The 15,272-nt window shown below is 42.9% G+C and overlaps 1 protein-coding gene and 1 non-coding gene across 5 annotated transcripts in view; both read left to right on the top strand.

Moving 5' to 3' along the window:
- Window positions 1–15,272, top strand: part of ANKS1B (ankyrin repeat and sterile alpha motif domain containing 1B) — a 624,779-nt gene that overhangs the window by 125,629 nt on the left and 483,878 nt on the right. The window lies entirely within an intron of this gene.
- LOC119937419 lies at window positions 6,978–7,115 on the top strand. Its single transcript, XR_005454089.1, has one exon. It is a non-coding gene; the product is annotated as a small nucleolar RNA SNORA7 (small nucleolar RNA).

Below are 15,272 nucleotides of genomic sequence, written 5' to 3'. Positions count from 1 at the left end.
TCACAGAATGGTCACAGAAAAGAAAATAATTGCCTCGGAGAAGTAAGCCACTCATGAATGCTAGAAAAATTCTCAACTAAAATTTAATGGGGTGTCATTGATTTTTTTTTTTTTTCTGGGTTTTGTAGAAGGGCATCCAAAATGATCTCGTGGAGTGGAAATGAGAATAGAAAACAAGTAATGAATCTCAGTAATTGGTTTTCGCATCAGCAATGCAATCATTATTCCCTTTCTATGCTCTTTTAAAATTGATATCACTCTTCCCTCAGCTTGTTTTTTAGAGTTGGTGTTTTTGCTTAGTTGCTGCAGAATCACAGGAAGCCAAACAGAAGCATCCATTAACATTTCCTTTCTATGCAGTCATTTATTAATTAAAATTACCCTGGGCACAGTTGGAGTGCATCTTCCCTTAAAACATTAGGCCTCTAAGAGAGATAATTTGAAGTTGCATTCCAAAAATCCATTATTTAAACAGAAGTTGCCGATAGAGTCATTACAACATTGCCATTTCTTTCGCTGAGCTGGCCAATGCATACCGATATAGACATTATGTATGTTTGTAAATTTTAAGCAAATGAAATCTGTTTTTGAATGAACACAGTGCAGTGATTAAAAAATGAGGGAAATAATTCAAGATATAGTCATCAAGCGAAGGAAATGAAATCTAATTTACAAATCTGACTAGAGGTTTCCAGTCAATTAGTCCACACCTTTGTGAAGTATCTTCTGTGGTCAACTGTGTAAAAATAAAGTATCCACTTTCAGCCTGAAGGTGGATAAGGAAAAGGTAACTTTCATTGTTTTGGGGCCTTGCTTATGTTACCATATTAATGAAACAGCGGGGCCAAGTGGATAGAGTGCCGATTTTCATGACTGCAGAGTTATGTTATCAATCAGTTGAGCACTTACTGTGTGCAGAGCACTGTGCTTGGGAGGGTACAGGAAAAAGAAAATTTTTTTTTGTCTTTCTGTCTCACAGATACACGTGATGTGTTTAGCCCATTTTCAGTTCTTAAAATTAATTTTTGTTTTAATTCCCATCGGATTTTGGGGTGAAGGGAGAAGGAAAGTGAAGTGAATGGAAGAAACTTGACTCAGCTGTGAGGTGGAAGAAGTGGTGGACAAAGGGATTATAGGAAGGGGGAGAGGAGGAAGCAAGAAGCTGACAAAGGGTCACTGATGCCATGTTCCATCAAGCAAGAATTCTGTGCTGTCCCGATGGTGACATTTGTATGAAACAAATCATGACAACGTAAAAACGTTCGTTATGTCAAACCCTAAATAACTTCCCTTGGCTTAGCCAAAGTGACAGCAAAATTTCAGCCAGAGAAATGTTTTAGAGTTGTCAGCAGCTTGGTATTTCTGAACTGTCAACAGCCCATGTTCTGAACCGACAGGGTTTTCGGATTATATTGCAGATAGAATCAGTCATTTCTAGTTGCAGCTGGTCATTTCCATGGCAACAGAGCTAGTCATGTGGCTGGCGACATGTTAGTTCTTCAGGTCAGAGACTTGGCCAGATTTGCTCACTCAGATCTCTGAGGTGCTGTTGGAGCCGCAGTCAACAGCTTCAAAAATTGGACCACAGTCCCTCTTGGCTGGTAAAAACTACTTTGATGAAATGAATCCGTGGCTGTGAAAGAACTTGAAAAGAAGGAAAGATTTTTTTCCCCAGTTTCTATATTGATAGAATCACAGTGTCTGCGGTCAAAGTCTGGGTCGTGTGGATTTTCTCATGCTTGGATAACTGCTTCCAGAGAGTAGAAAATATCAAAAGAAAACATTAATGACCAATCCAATTCAGGGACTGTGGCAAGGACACTGAATAATAATAATAATAATAATAATAATGATAATAATAATAATGATGGCATTTGTTAAGCTCTTACTATGTGCAAAGCACTGTTCTAAGTACTGGGGGGATACAAGTTGTTCAGATTGTCCCATGTGGGGTTCACAGTCTTAATCCCCGTTTTGCAGATGAGGTAACTGAGGTAACTGAGGCTCAGAGAAGTTAAGTGACTTGCCCAAGGTCACACAGCAGACATGTGGTGGAGCCGGGATTCGAACCCATGACTACTGACTCCAAAGCCCGTGCTCTTTCCACTGAGCCATGCTGCTTCTCTAAGTTAAGTTGCCATTCACAATGTACTCTTTATCTCTGCATACTCAAAGAAGTTTTAATGCAGTAATAGCTTCTGTCCATTACACTCTCTTTAAAATCACAAAATTGATTGTGCCTTATTTTTACAGCCACTTTGGTTCTTGGAAAGTTTAAACTAAGATTTTAAGTCAAACCGTTAGATTGAATACTGGTGTCACAGTCTTTTTGTGCTCAATTGGGGGCATTTTATTTTCCCTGAATAATCGCAAGTTTACTTCTAGTTATTCCTCTGTGTTTGGTTTGAAAGAAATTTTTTTAGTGCTAGTTTACAGTTCTGTTAATGGAAGACTTGCAGTGGCACTTCTGACATAACACTAATTTGTATGGCTCATTTTGCCATAATAAAGTTGACATTTGAAAGCTTTTTCTTATATTGAACTCACACTTTCTTGTTTCCTTGTTGGACTCCATTGATGTTCCAATTTTTTTCTCCGGAAATGTTAATAGTCTCTACCATCAGTACTGTTTTAGCATAATGCCAGAATTATGTGACACCACTTTCTGTTGATTAGATTGCATTTATGATTTCCAGAAATGCAGGATCAACACAGGTCTTGGCAGAGATTCCAAAAAAGGGTAGGGGACTTTTTCAAACTCATAATTTAGAGGACAGTTAGAGCTTCTAACTTTCTTTTTAAGATGTTGTGCAATTTCAAGAAATTCAGCCTGCGACCAACTAAATATGCCACACAATTTTTTTTTGCCCTTTTTGCTGGTAGTCTCCATGGAAAAATTTCCCCAAATACATCTGTTAGAGACCGGGTCAGTGTTTGCAGCATTATTGCTTTAGTTAATCATTTTTATGACTAGTGACACGTATTTCACCCACTGTCAAATTCTCAGAGAGGTAGAGAATTACCGAAAAATAAAGTCGCATCACAACTTTTAAGTTCTTGAATCCAATCTATACACTGCAGCCCACTTCCAGTGAGGCAGAGATTTTTTCTATTAGCCCTGTCTCTTTTTGTCCACTTCACATAAAGGGCAAAATTGTGTTTTAAATTGCTTACTCCCTTATAAGAAATGTTGTTCAGGCTCCAACAAGAGGGAAGTATAATTATCTAAGTTAGACTTCTTGGTAGATTTAGAAGTGCCTAAGGACCAATTAAGGCAGAGGCTTTTGGGACAGTGACCTTGGGCTAAGGAGAGGCCTACCAGAGGTTGTGGGGCAGCTCTAGGGAGGGGCTGGGAGTGGAGGAGAAGTCAGGTAGTTGAGGGCTTGGGGAAGTTGAGTCAATGGGAAGAAAAGGGGCCCAGCCCACGAGGTCAGCTGCTGTCATCCAGCCCAAGTTGGAAAGACTACAGGCCTGGGAATCAGAGAACCTGGGTTGTAATCTGGCTCTGCCACTTCCCTGCTGTGTGACCTTGGTCAAGTCACCTAACTTCTCTGTCGTATATATTGAGCGCTTACTGCATGCAGAGCACAGTACTAAGTGCTTGGGCGACCACAATATAAGAGCAGTGGTAGATAAGTTCCCTGTGCACAGTTTCCACATGGGTAGAGTGGGGACTAAATACCTATTGTCCCTGCTGCTTAGACTGCGAGCCTCTTGTTGGACAGGGGCTGGGTCTTGTATCTGTCCCTGCACTTAGAAGTGTGTTTGACACATATTGAACATTTAAAAAATGTCACAATTGATTAAATTAAGAGGAGGAGCTCAGGCCAACAAAAAGCTTTAGGGGCATGAGGTTTAAGGCAGACACTGGGAGTGGTGGCTGATGACCTGCTTTCTCATTTAGGGTGGCCACTGGCGGCCTTCTGTAGTTCCAGGGTGGAACACACTCTTTCTGGCTACCCGCCCTTCCAGATGGGTAGAAAAAGGTGATAGTGGACTCCGGAATTGATTTGATTGGAATTAAAGGTTTATGAAAGGATCTCGTCTGTCTCTCCACTGATCTCTCACTCATATCCTGCTTCTGGCCTAGTACGCCCTCCCTCTTCATGTCCTTCAGATGGTCACTCTCCCCATCTCCAAGAGGCCTTCCCCGACAAAGCCCTCATTTTCTCCTCTTCTACTCCCCTCAGTGTTGCCCTTGCATTTGGAGTAAGGCATTGGACAGTAGATTAGAGACGATCCCCACCCTCAAAGAGCTTACATTCTAGAGGGGGCAGATCTCATAATATCACTGTTATCTTTGTATTCCATTAGCTGCGCTCATCTCGGAGTTATGCTTGTTGCCCAGCTCCAGCTGAAAAAAGTGAAAATGGAAAAATGGAACTACTGTCGAAGTTGCATGTACTCAGGTGGTGATAAGGGTCTTTCCATTGTGCAGTCCTTCCTTCTCCAACTCCAGTGGCAGATATAAATGATCTAGTTGCCTTTTAGATTAAAAAATGGTTTGCAGTTTGTAGGTTGTGCAGAAATTGCTTCCAGTCAAATAGTGACCAAAATTCCTCCAACACATGAATAATAAAATTAATCCAGAAAATTTAGATATAAAGCTTTTCATTCTCTGTTAGAGATTGTTGAAAGAAAAGGCACCAAATTGCCTCCTGTCACAGCTAAAAACATTTTACATTTAAACTGCCTGACAACGTGTCACTGAACTAAATCTGTCCAGTGTTATTATTTGACACAATTTCCAGGCACTGGGGATAGCAATCAGTTTATCCTACACTCAAACTTTAGAAGAAGTTCATGGTCATAAATGTACAGCTATACGGAAGCAATTTCCTTACTGACTTGAGTCAGATGAGAATGGACATGTGTTTGGACATTTTTTTATAAAGAGTCAAGGGTGCTTCCATTTCCTTTGGTTGTGGGAACCATAGTACTAATGCTGTTTGACTGTCAGTAGCAGAAGGAACATTTAGACTGGACATGGGAAAGTTTTTTTTTTTTTTTAAGCAGACTCCTTGCTGTTATTAACAATTGTTTGGAGACCCCAATACTATTGAAGCCTCTTTCTTCTCTTGTTCCTCTTTTCTCCACACTCCTCCCCCTACAATCTCCCCAGGATCACAGCCTAACCTGGAATTCAAAAATCAGTGGTATTTATTGAGCACTTACTATACACTCAACCCCACAGCAGTTATGTACATACATATCTTTAAATTATGTATTATAAATGATTTATATTATGTCTGTCTCGCCCTCTAGACTCTAAGCTTGTTGTGGGTGGGGAATATGTCTGTGAACTGTTTGTGCTCTCCCAAGTGCTCAGTAAAGTGCTGTGCATATAGTAAGCACTCAGTACCATTCATGGTGAGCGTGGGTCAAGGAGAAAGCTGGTAGAGAGGAAGTGAAGGCAACAGTTGAAGCAGTCTGAGGTATTGGCAGAGGAGTGAGAGCAGCATGATGGGTTGAAAGCTGGAGGGTGCAGTTGATTTCAGAGAAGGCTTTCTGATTCTAGGAGAAGCTGGAGCATTTTTTAAGGTAGAAGAAAAGGTGCCAATGCAAAGTGAGATGTTGAAGCTGGAAATATAGGAAGGGAAAAAGAGTGTGGGCGGCAGAAACTGTAGCTATAGTTTCATTTGTTCTCTGAAAATGAATCGTAGCTATTTTCTGAGGGCTCATTGTAAGTGGGTGCCTCAGTGCTTCACATTCAGTACGAGTTAGAACTTTTCCAAATGCACTGAATATAACCAAGCCATTTTTCATTATGTGTATACTGAAGCAATATTTCCACTCACTGTGCTTTAGATTGCCCTCTTCAGCTTACTGAACAACAGGTGCTGCTTTATTCTGGAAGCGGCCGTTTTCATTGTGCACCTCTCCCAGGCCATTGATTTGACCTGGATATGGTCCTGCCAGTGCTGATGCCTGGAGGCTGTCCACGGTGTCAGCCCTCTGTGAAGGACCCTCAGTTACAAGTCAGGCTGTTCTCCGAGACTCAGCATCGCCTCTAGAAAAATCCACCAAACACTATCACTGGAATCGCAAACGTCCCCCACCGCTAGATCAAGTCGAGCAAGTTAACCTGAAGGAGCTTGAAGGAGATGAAATTGGAATTGGCTGGAAAGTGGGAAACATCAAGGAGCCAAGCAAATGTATTTTAAAATACTTGCCAAGGATGCATGCTTTTGTCAGCCTTATCTGATGGTTCCAGAATTATATCCCAACAGTCAAAGGTATTTGTTTTAACCTGAAGGAGCCTTGAATTAGTCGTCAAAATCACCCTTTCTCTTGTTTTTCTAATCCTCTTAGTCCACTCCCTTAAACAGCAAAATACGAAGTCCTTGAATCAGTCATGCAGGAGTTCCCGTATGCTAATGACTGTGAACTAGAGGCATACATCTGAGAGATGCTGATGAGTATTATGCTCTGCTTTTAAGAATCAGCTGAGTGCTAAGGGCTAAGTGCTAGGGGTTGACAATTAACCTGAAGAACTCTGAGCTTGCACCTGGCAAAGTATGCACTTAGCCAAACTTGACAGAATTGAATATCATCACTGAATTGTTATTCATTCATTCATTCAATCAATTTATTGAGCGCTTACTGTGTGCAGAGCACTGTATTAAGCGCTTGGGAAGTGCAAGTTGGCAACATATAGAGACGGTCCATACCCACTAGCGGGCTCACAGTCTAGAAATCAATGCTGTTAAACGCTGCCAGGATAGGCAAAAAGGTGGAAACTTGAATGAAGAAGGTTAGCATGTCCTTTGCAGAGTGATAGATGGAGGGTGATGCCAACCTGGCATCAAGATTCAGGCTAACTGAAGGTCTATAAAGCAGTCTTAGTGTCTGAGCCCTGTGGCTGAGGGGTTAGGCTTGCAGATAGGTCCCTTGAGCAACTCCACCGATGTCATCTCCTTGTGATACTTCAAAGTCTGAAATAGATTCACAAATAATGAGGTTCTAGGACAAAATTCTCCCTCTCAGGGTCACACTTGGAGAGTTTCCAGTACTCTACCAGTCTCGGCTACAGGAGGGAGAGTCAAGCAGAGGCCTACCCATTCCATTCCTAGCTTGGGCAGTGGCTAGCAAGTGGAAGGCAATCTGCTACAAGTCAACTCACCCATGTTGGGCAGCAGCGGCATGGGAGAGAGTCGAGGGCGGAGACTAGAGTTTACTGCGTGGAAGGCGACAGTGGTAAGCTGCTTCCGTACTTTTACCGAGAAAACTCTGTGGATGCATGGATACACTACCAGAACAATTGCAGGTAGAGAGCGGGGCATTCTGGAAGAGATGTGTCCGTGGTGTCGCTATGGGTTGGAAACGACTCGACGGCATGAGAGGAACAAAATTCACCAGCCTCAATGTACGCTGGCGACATTACATTGAAGCAGCCTGGTCTAGTGGAAAGAGCTCGGGCCTGCGAGTCAGAGAACCTGCGTTCTCATTCTTGTGTCTCCTCCAAGACCTTGGACAAGTCTATCAATTCCTTGTTCAGTTTCCTCATCTGGAAAATGGGGCTACAATACCCATTCTTCTCTAAATTAGACAATGAGCCCAGTGTGGGACAAAGTCTATGTCCGACCTGATTACCTTGTCCTTAGTACAGTGCCTGACATATAGTAAGCACTTAATGGCTATCACAATTTTCATCGTTATTACACCTTTCCTAGGCAGAGAATCAATCAGTGGCATTTATGGAGCACTTATTATGTGCAGAACACTGTACTAAGCACTTGGGGGAGTACAATACAACAGAGGTGGTAGACATATTCCCCACCCTCAAGAAGCTTACAGTGCAGAGTATGTGAGGAGAATGCATGACCGCAAAGTCCTGAACTAGCGTTGTACTGGGATCTGAAATGGAGAAAAATTTACAGGGTTAAAACCTTTTAAAGACAGTCAAACCAAGCATGTCACCTTGTGGTTTAGCCACAGACCATTGGCAGACAGACCAGGACAGATTAGCCTGTCATATATCAAGCCTGGCATATATCAAGCAATGGTATTTGAGGGTTCACTGTGCAGAGCACTGTATTAAGTGCTTAAAGCAATAGGAAATGCGGAGATTACGACAGATGCTTTGAGAAATTGTGACCCAAAGAGGAGGAAATAAAAAATACTGTGGGTAATGGAATGCAACAGCCCAGCAAGGGGGAAACTTTGTACATGCCCGATTTAGACAGTATTGTTGGTAATATATCAGTCTTGTCGCCTATCCTAATACTACTGGAAATCTCACCCTGAGCTGTGTAGTCAGTCCATCAGCTCTCTGGGTATATATTTTGAACCATTTCCTGACCCTTCCTCGAGCAAGGAGCTCATGGTTTTGTTTGTGCTGGCCATCCAGAAGAACCACCCAAGGCTTGTCTCAGAAAGTTAGTAATTCAAGAGCATATTCTCCTGCCATTTCCAGCCCCTACAATGAGAAACTTTGCAAATCTTTTTTGTGACTAAGCATCTTTACTATATTAATTTTGCAGTATTAGGGGGAGATCCTAAATGTTACTTGGTGAGAATGTGTATGGGCCCTATTTTAGCTCCCTGTGGCAGTAGGAGCAGTGTTTGGTCAAGGGTGGAAACAAGTGACCAAAGACGGACTCACAGGATGCGTTCTTCAGCACGGTCACTAACTCTAGATGCCAATTTTGCTCTTGTTTGGACGCTTGATTGTTCTTTTGGGGCTCATTGAAATGACTCTGGCTCCTAACAATTTTGCCACTGAGGCAGCTAGTCCCATAAGCGGCAGATGCAAGAAACTTGGATGGATGGATTCAGACTTCCACATTCCCCTCTGACTTTTTACAGAAGTTTTGATAAGTGACAGTCTGTGTCAGTTGATTGCCCATTCAGCTTTTCATCAGGAGAATGATTCACAGCTGTATATGACATCTCTTTAGAAGGATTCTCCCCCCCCACCCCCGAGGCAAAACACACTCTGTCAAGTCGTAGTGATAAAGCCATGTAGCCAGCAAATAACTGTGCTTTTTGGCATCCTGCGTCTGCTGGGAATGTGTTCTTTCAAGCCGAAACAAATATGAGTTGGTAGGTGGCTTAAGAAATATGTGAGTGCTGCTTACCTTTTGAGCCCATGCCCTTTGCTAGCTTCCTTAATTCTTGCTCTCTGCTGCAGCTCTTCATGTGCAATAATGTGTGCCCTGTTAGCATCCTCCTCCTGACACCCACACATCACTTTCTCTTTCACAAGTAAGAGAAGGAAAATGATTTATTTTTGAGCTAGGAAAGTAGAGTTTTTAAGGGATTCAAATATTAGAACAGTGGTTAGATTTAGGTGCTGTTCAGTCTTTATGTGAAATTTCATTTATCCAGACCCATTTTGTTTTGCCTCTGATTTGCTCTTTTTTCCCCATGCCTCTAACACCAGATCTTGCTCCATAATCTCTTCTGTCTTTTCTGTCCCTGAGGCAATTCTAGAGGGGAGAATGGCTGACCTGGCACAGATTGGCACCTGCAGAGGTGCTGTTATGCCGACCTTTGAAAGCGATGTTATCTACCTAGATTTTATCTGTCTATATCTATAAAGATATAAAGATATCTTTATCGATGTTATTTTCTAGACTGTGAGACCACTGTTGGGTAGGGACCGTCTCTATATGTTGCCAACTTGTACTTTCCAAGCACTTAGTACAGTGCTCTGCACACAGTAAGCGCTCAATAAATACGATTGAATGAATGAATGAATACCTATTGAAAATGTATTTTGAGAGCATTCATGAATGAGGTGAGACTGTTGTGCTGCTTCTCAGGGAAATGCATTCATCTCATTTGTGATCATCACAAGCTGTAGGTGGTTGGTTGGGCAGGGGCTAATGGTACGTGCAGCACAGCCCTCAACAAGCCTAGTGTCACCTGAGGAGAGGTCACGGAGGGGACACCATGTGTATGGCCTCCTGACCTCTGCCTCTCTGCTTACTAGATCTGCCAAGTAGGTTTGATGGACGTTCTGAATATCCAATTGGGACCCTCTGTTTGTTTGGGATGAAGAGCATAACATCCCCACTTTCCTTTGGAGAGAGGCCAAAGACAGAGATTTGGAGAAAACTCCCAGGCAGCCCTAACAAACCATTTTCTGGCCTGGGAAATACCACTTCACTGCCGAAGTCCTTGATCTGATCTATCTCTCCACCGATGCCTTGCCCATGTCCTCCCTCTGGCCCGGAACTCCTTCCTCCTTCAGACCACAACAGGCCACTACTCTCCCCACCTTCAACGCCTTATTAAAATCACACCTCCTCCTGGAGGCCTTCCCTTACTAAACCCTCATTTCCCATACTCCCTCTTCCTTCTGTGTCACCATTTCACTTGGATTTATACCCCTTAAGCACTTGATGTATACCCCACCCTCTGCCTCACAGCACTTATGTATATTATATCCATAATTTATTTTAATGTCTACCTCCTCCTCTAGACTGTAAGCTCCTTGTGGGTAGGGAATGCACCTGCCAATTCTATTGTATCGTACTCTCCCAAGTCCTTAGTACAGTGCTGTGCACATAGTAATTGCTCAACAAATGCCACCGATTGATTCCTTCTATGCAGATCTGTTTTGGTATTGCTCAAATTCAATAAAATATTCACGGTGGCCTAGTAGAAAGAGCACAGGTCTTGAGGTCAGAGGACCTAGTTCCTAATACTGTGGTATTTATTAAGCACTTACTAGGTGCCAGACACTGTACTAAGCACTGGGGTAATAATGATCATGGTATTTAAGTGCTTACTATGTGCCAGACACTGTACTAAGCCCTGGGGTAATAATGATCATGGTATTTAAGTGCCTACTATGTGGCAGACACTGTACTACTTGTTGGGGTAGATACAAGGTAATTGGGTTGGATGCGGTCCCTGTCCAACATGGGGCTCAGAGTCTTAATCCCCATTTTACAGATGAGGGAACTGAGGCACAGAGAAGTGAAGTGACTTGCCTAAGTTTACACAGCAGACGAGAGGCGGAGCTGGGATTCGAACCCAGGATCTTCTGATTCCCAGGCCCGTGCTTTTCCACGGTGAAGAGCACGGGCCTGCATGGGTATCCTTCCATACCTTTGGAAGGATAATTTTGAGATTAGTTAGCCTCCGAATTCACAGCCATTTCACTTAAGGAACTTGATTGTTGCATCATTTAAAACCGATTACTCCCACCGCTTTCTATTAAGCACAGCTGTGAAATTGAGTGTTTTCTGGTAATATTGGCACTTTAAAAATGGATGAAGAATACTGACTAATTTATTTTAGCAAATCATATGGCTAATTTTCATTCAGGAGATTGGAGTAGGACGTTTAGAACTTTCCGTCTATATTTCTTTTTTTCTGTTGACTAGCCGTTTATGTTGTTCCAAGCAACATAAAAAAACCCAACCCACACATGCTACTCCTTTAATTGATGGGTACCACTCAGCCCTTAACCTTTGAAAAAGATCCATTTATTTTTTGTTCCTAGAACTGGAAAGGGATCTAGCATTTTCATTTTAAAGTTGTTGATGCCTGATGCATATTCAAGTAGGTGTGGTCTAGGCCTGGGAAACTCTGCTTTCTGATACACAAGGAAATGCAGACTGAATTATTTTTTAACACTCCTGGAGGAGAAGTTCTACTGAATTCATCCCTCAGGTCATAAATGAAAATACAATGATTTTATTAACATCTCTTCATTGTAACTATCCAAAGAGGTAATTGCTTTTGTTATTAAAAACCTATTAGTTTTTCTGGAGTACAAAATCTTGAGCGAATCCTGCCAATATCAATAATTCAAAACGTTTTCCATATTCATCTTTCTTCCAAGTGAAGGAATTTTGCCTGGAGTTTATAGAGCATGTGAAAGTAGAATACAAAGAATTATGCTAAAATGCGTTGAACCATTTCTACAGTCTGTCCTTCAACTTTTAGCAAGGGCATATTCAAGTTTCTCCCTCATTCCAGCACTAGATCAGACCATGCCAGATAAAGATTAGGGCCCCGTCAGGCTCATGGGGATGACTACAGAATCAGCACTTTGAAACTGGGAGAGGACCAGTGGATGCCCTGTCAAGCACCTGACTTGCTGATGGTGTGATGCTCCCTGTCCTACTCTAGACAAAGTCAGTCGATCAATGGTATTTATTAAGCTCTTACTGTGCGCAGAGCACTGTACTAAGCATTTGGACAAGTATAGAATAGCAGGGATGGTATACATATTCCCTGCCCACAACAAATAAGGGCTGTCTGGAAGCCTAGGTGGTTTAGTTTACAGCCTAGAAGTCATATCATCATCATCAATTGTATTTATTTTACTATCTGACATGCCCTGCCTCTGGCCTGGAACACCCTTCCTCCTCAAATCCAACAATCACTCTCCCCACCTTCAAAGCCCTTCCCTTACTAAACCCCCTCTTTCCTCTTCTCCCACACCCTTCTGCGTTACCCTGACTTGCTCTCTTTGGTCCTCCCGCTATCAGCCCCACAACACTTACATGCATATCTGTAACTTATATCTTCCCTCTCTTGACTGTAAATTCATTATGGGCGGGGAATGTGTCTGTTTATTGTTGTATTGTACTCTCCCAGAGTGCAGAGCACTTTACTAAGCACTTGGGAAGTACAAGTTGGCAACATATAGAGACAGTCCCTACCCAACAGTGGGCTCACAGTCATATAATAATAATAATAATAATAATAATAATAGCATTTGTTAAGCGCTTACTATGTGCAAAGCACTGTTCTAAGCGCTGGGGAAGTTACAAGGTGATCAGGTTGTCCCACGGGGGGCTCACAGTCTTAATCCCCATTTTACAGATGAGGGAACTGAGGCACAGAGAAGTGAAGTGACTTGCCCGAGGTCACACAGCAGGCATGTGGCGGAGCCGGGATTCGAACCCATGACCTCTGACTCCAAAGCCCGGGCTCTTTCCACTGAGCCATGCCAGTAGGCGGCCCAGGAAATTGGTCATTTGTTCTTTCACGAGCTGGACTGGGCATGAGTGCCTTCCCAGGGCCAACCTGGACTAGATGGAGCCATCAGTAGTATATACTGAGTGCTTAAACGGTGCCAAACACTGCACTGAGCCCTTGGGATGATACAATAAAATCTCTGCCCTCAATAAGGTGGGGAGATGAGAGATGAATCAGGGAAGGTTTCCCTGAGGATATGTGATTTTAGTAGGACTTTGAAGATGTGGAGTGTGGTTGTCTGCCATATGTGAAGGGGATGGGAGTTCCAGGCAAGAGGGCGGGGAACGAGGATGGAACCGTTACTGGAGTGAGGGCCCTAGAGTGGGCAGAAACCCCAGCTGTGGTGGAGATGGGAGACCTGGGGCAGAGGTAGAGTAGGGTCCAATGGCTGGAACTATCTTGTAAATTAAAACAGAAATCAAAACCCACCTGCCTTAAGTGCTTTGTTTTCAAGGTCAGAGGCCTGGGTTCTAATTCAGGCTCTGCCACATGTCTTCTGTGTGACTTCAGGCAAGTCACTTCACTTCTCCATCCTTCTATGCCCCGTGGGATAGGATCTTTATCCAACCTGATTGCCTTGAATCTACCCTAGTGCTTAGATCAACATTTGACATATAGTAAGGAATTAACAAACACTGTTGTTATGATTTTGTTGATTATTGAGGGGGCAACAGAAGGTGTTTTATGGGAGAGATGGGGGTGAGCCCGCAGTAGCAGCAACTTTGGCCTGATGCTCCTGAGGAAACCTAAGTATCAGGTGCCCCATCAGTGATGCCCCCACCCTGGGGCAAGTAGAAATGGGAGCAATGATAATTGTAATACTTACTGAGCACCCACAGGATGCAAGGTACTGCATTAAGTATTTGGAAAGGAGAAAATATCCAGGCGATGGAGACCCTTCCCCACAGGAAGAAGCAGTGTGGTGTAATGAGAAGTAGTGGGGCCTGGTGGATAGAGCTTGAGTCTGGGAATCAGAAGGACCTGGGTCCTAATCCTGGTTCTGCCACTTGTTTGCTGTGTTAACGATGGGCAAGTTATGTAACTTTTCTGTGCTTCACTTGTGTCATCTGTATAAATTGGAGATTAAGACTGTGAGCCCTGTGTGGGACATGGATGGTGTCCAACCTGATTAGCTTGTATCTACCCCAGTGCTTAATACATTCATTTATTCAATTGTATTTGAGCATTTACTGTGTGCAGAGCACTGTACTAAGCGCTTGGGAGAGTACAATACAACAATAAACAGACACATTCCCCACCCATAATGAATTTACAGTCAAGAGAGGGGATGATAGACATTAATATAAATAAGTTACAGATATGCACATAAGTGTTGTGGGGCTAATAGCGGGAGGACCAAAGAGAGCAAGTCAGGGTAATGCCGAAGGGTGTGGGAGAAGAGGAAAGAGGGGGTTTAGTAAGGGAAGGGCTTCGAAGGTGGGGAGAGTGATTGTTGGATTTGAGGAGGGAGGGTGTTCCAGGCCAGAGGCAGGGCATGTCAGATAGTAAGTGCGTAATGAGTGCTATAAGAAAAAAATTGTGCCCTGATTGGGAAGACATACATAAAAAGGTTTTACAAGCAGAATAATTCAAATAGATAATTGAATATGCAGTTGAGTATACAGGCAGATAGGATCCTGTACCATCATACACTCCCCACCTTGCTCCTGGTGGCCTTCAAGCAAGGAGCAGGTGAAGGGGGTTGAAGAGAGGGAAATCAGCATCAGCTGTAGCAGTAAACTGAGCTCCTTGTGGGTAGGGATTGGGTCTACCACTCTATTATATTGAACTTTTCCAAGTGCTTAGCACAGTGCTCTGCACACAGTAAGTGCCCAGTAAATACCACTGATAGACACTGATCTTGCTGTGCCATAATAGAAAACCTTGAAAGAAGCAAATACTGTGTCAGAGACATTTTAATTCCAGGGGGCAGCAGGAGGGTTGAGAGTCGAGAGACGATCAGTGAAGAAAGATGTCAGTTTCAAATGGGCAGAGTCAGAAGGATCAGAGAGATGGAAGGCTTGTGATCATCTTTATCAGGTTTAGTTTGAACACCACCTTTCTAACACTATAAGCAGCAAGAAGCCATGAGGTCCGGTTCTAGATTTGCTTTCTGGTTATATCATCAGTATTGTGGGGAAACCAGTTTGAAGTTTCCTTCCAATAAAAGTATGCTTTGTTCATTAATATTTATATCCCTCCACTAGGAGTAGGTGTCTGTAAATGGGTAAAGAATGAGGCTTTGTAACTGTAGATTTTGAGAAGAAATGTGACCCATTATGCTACAAGGAAAGCTCTTAGTTTTACTGTCTTTAGTTATTTTTGAC

This window comes from Tachyglossus aculeatus, chromosome 14 (assembly GCF_015852505.1).
Source record: "Tachyglossus aculeatus isolate mTacAcu1 chromosome 14, mTacAcu1.pri, whole genome shotgun sequence".
Lineage (NCBI taxonomy): Eukaryota > Metazoa > Chordata > Mammalia > Monotremata > Tachyglossidae > Tachyglossus > Tachyglossus aculeatus.
Note: the sequence above shows the minus strand (reverse complement) of the source record. Positions and strands in the feature narration are given on the sequence as shown.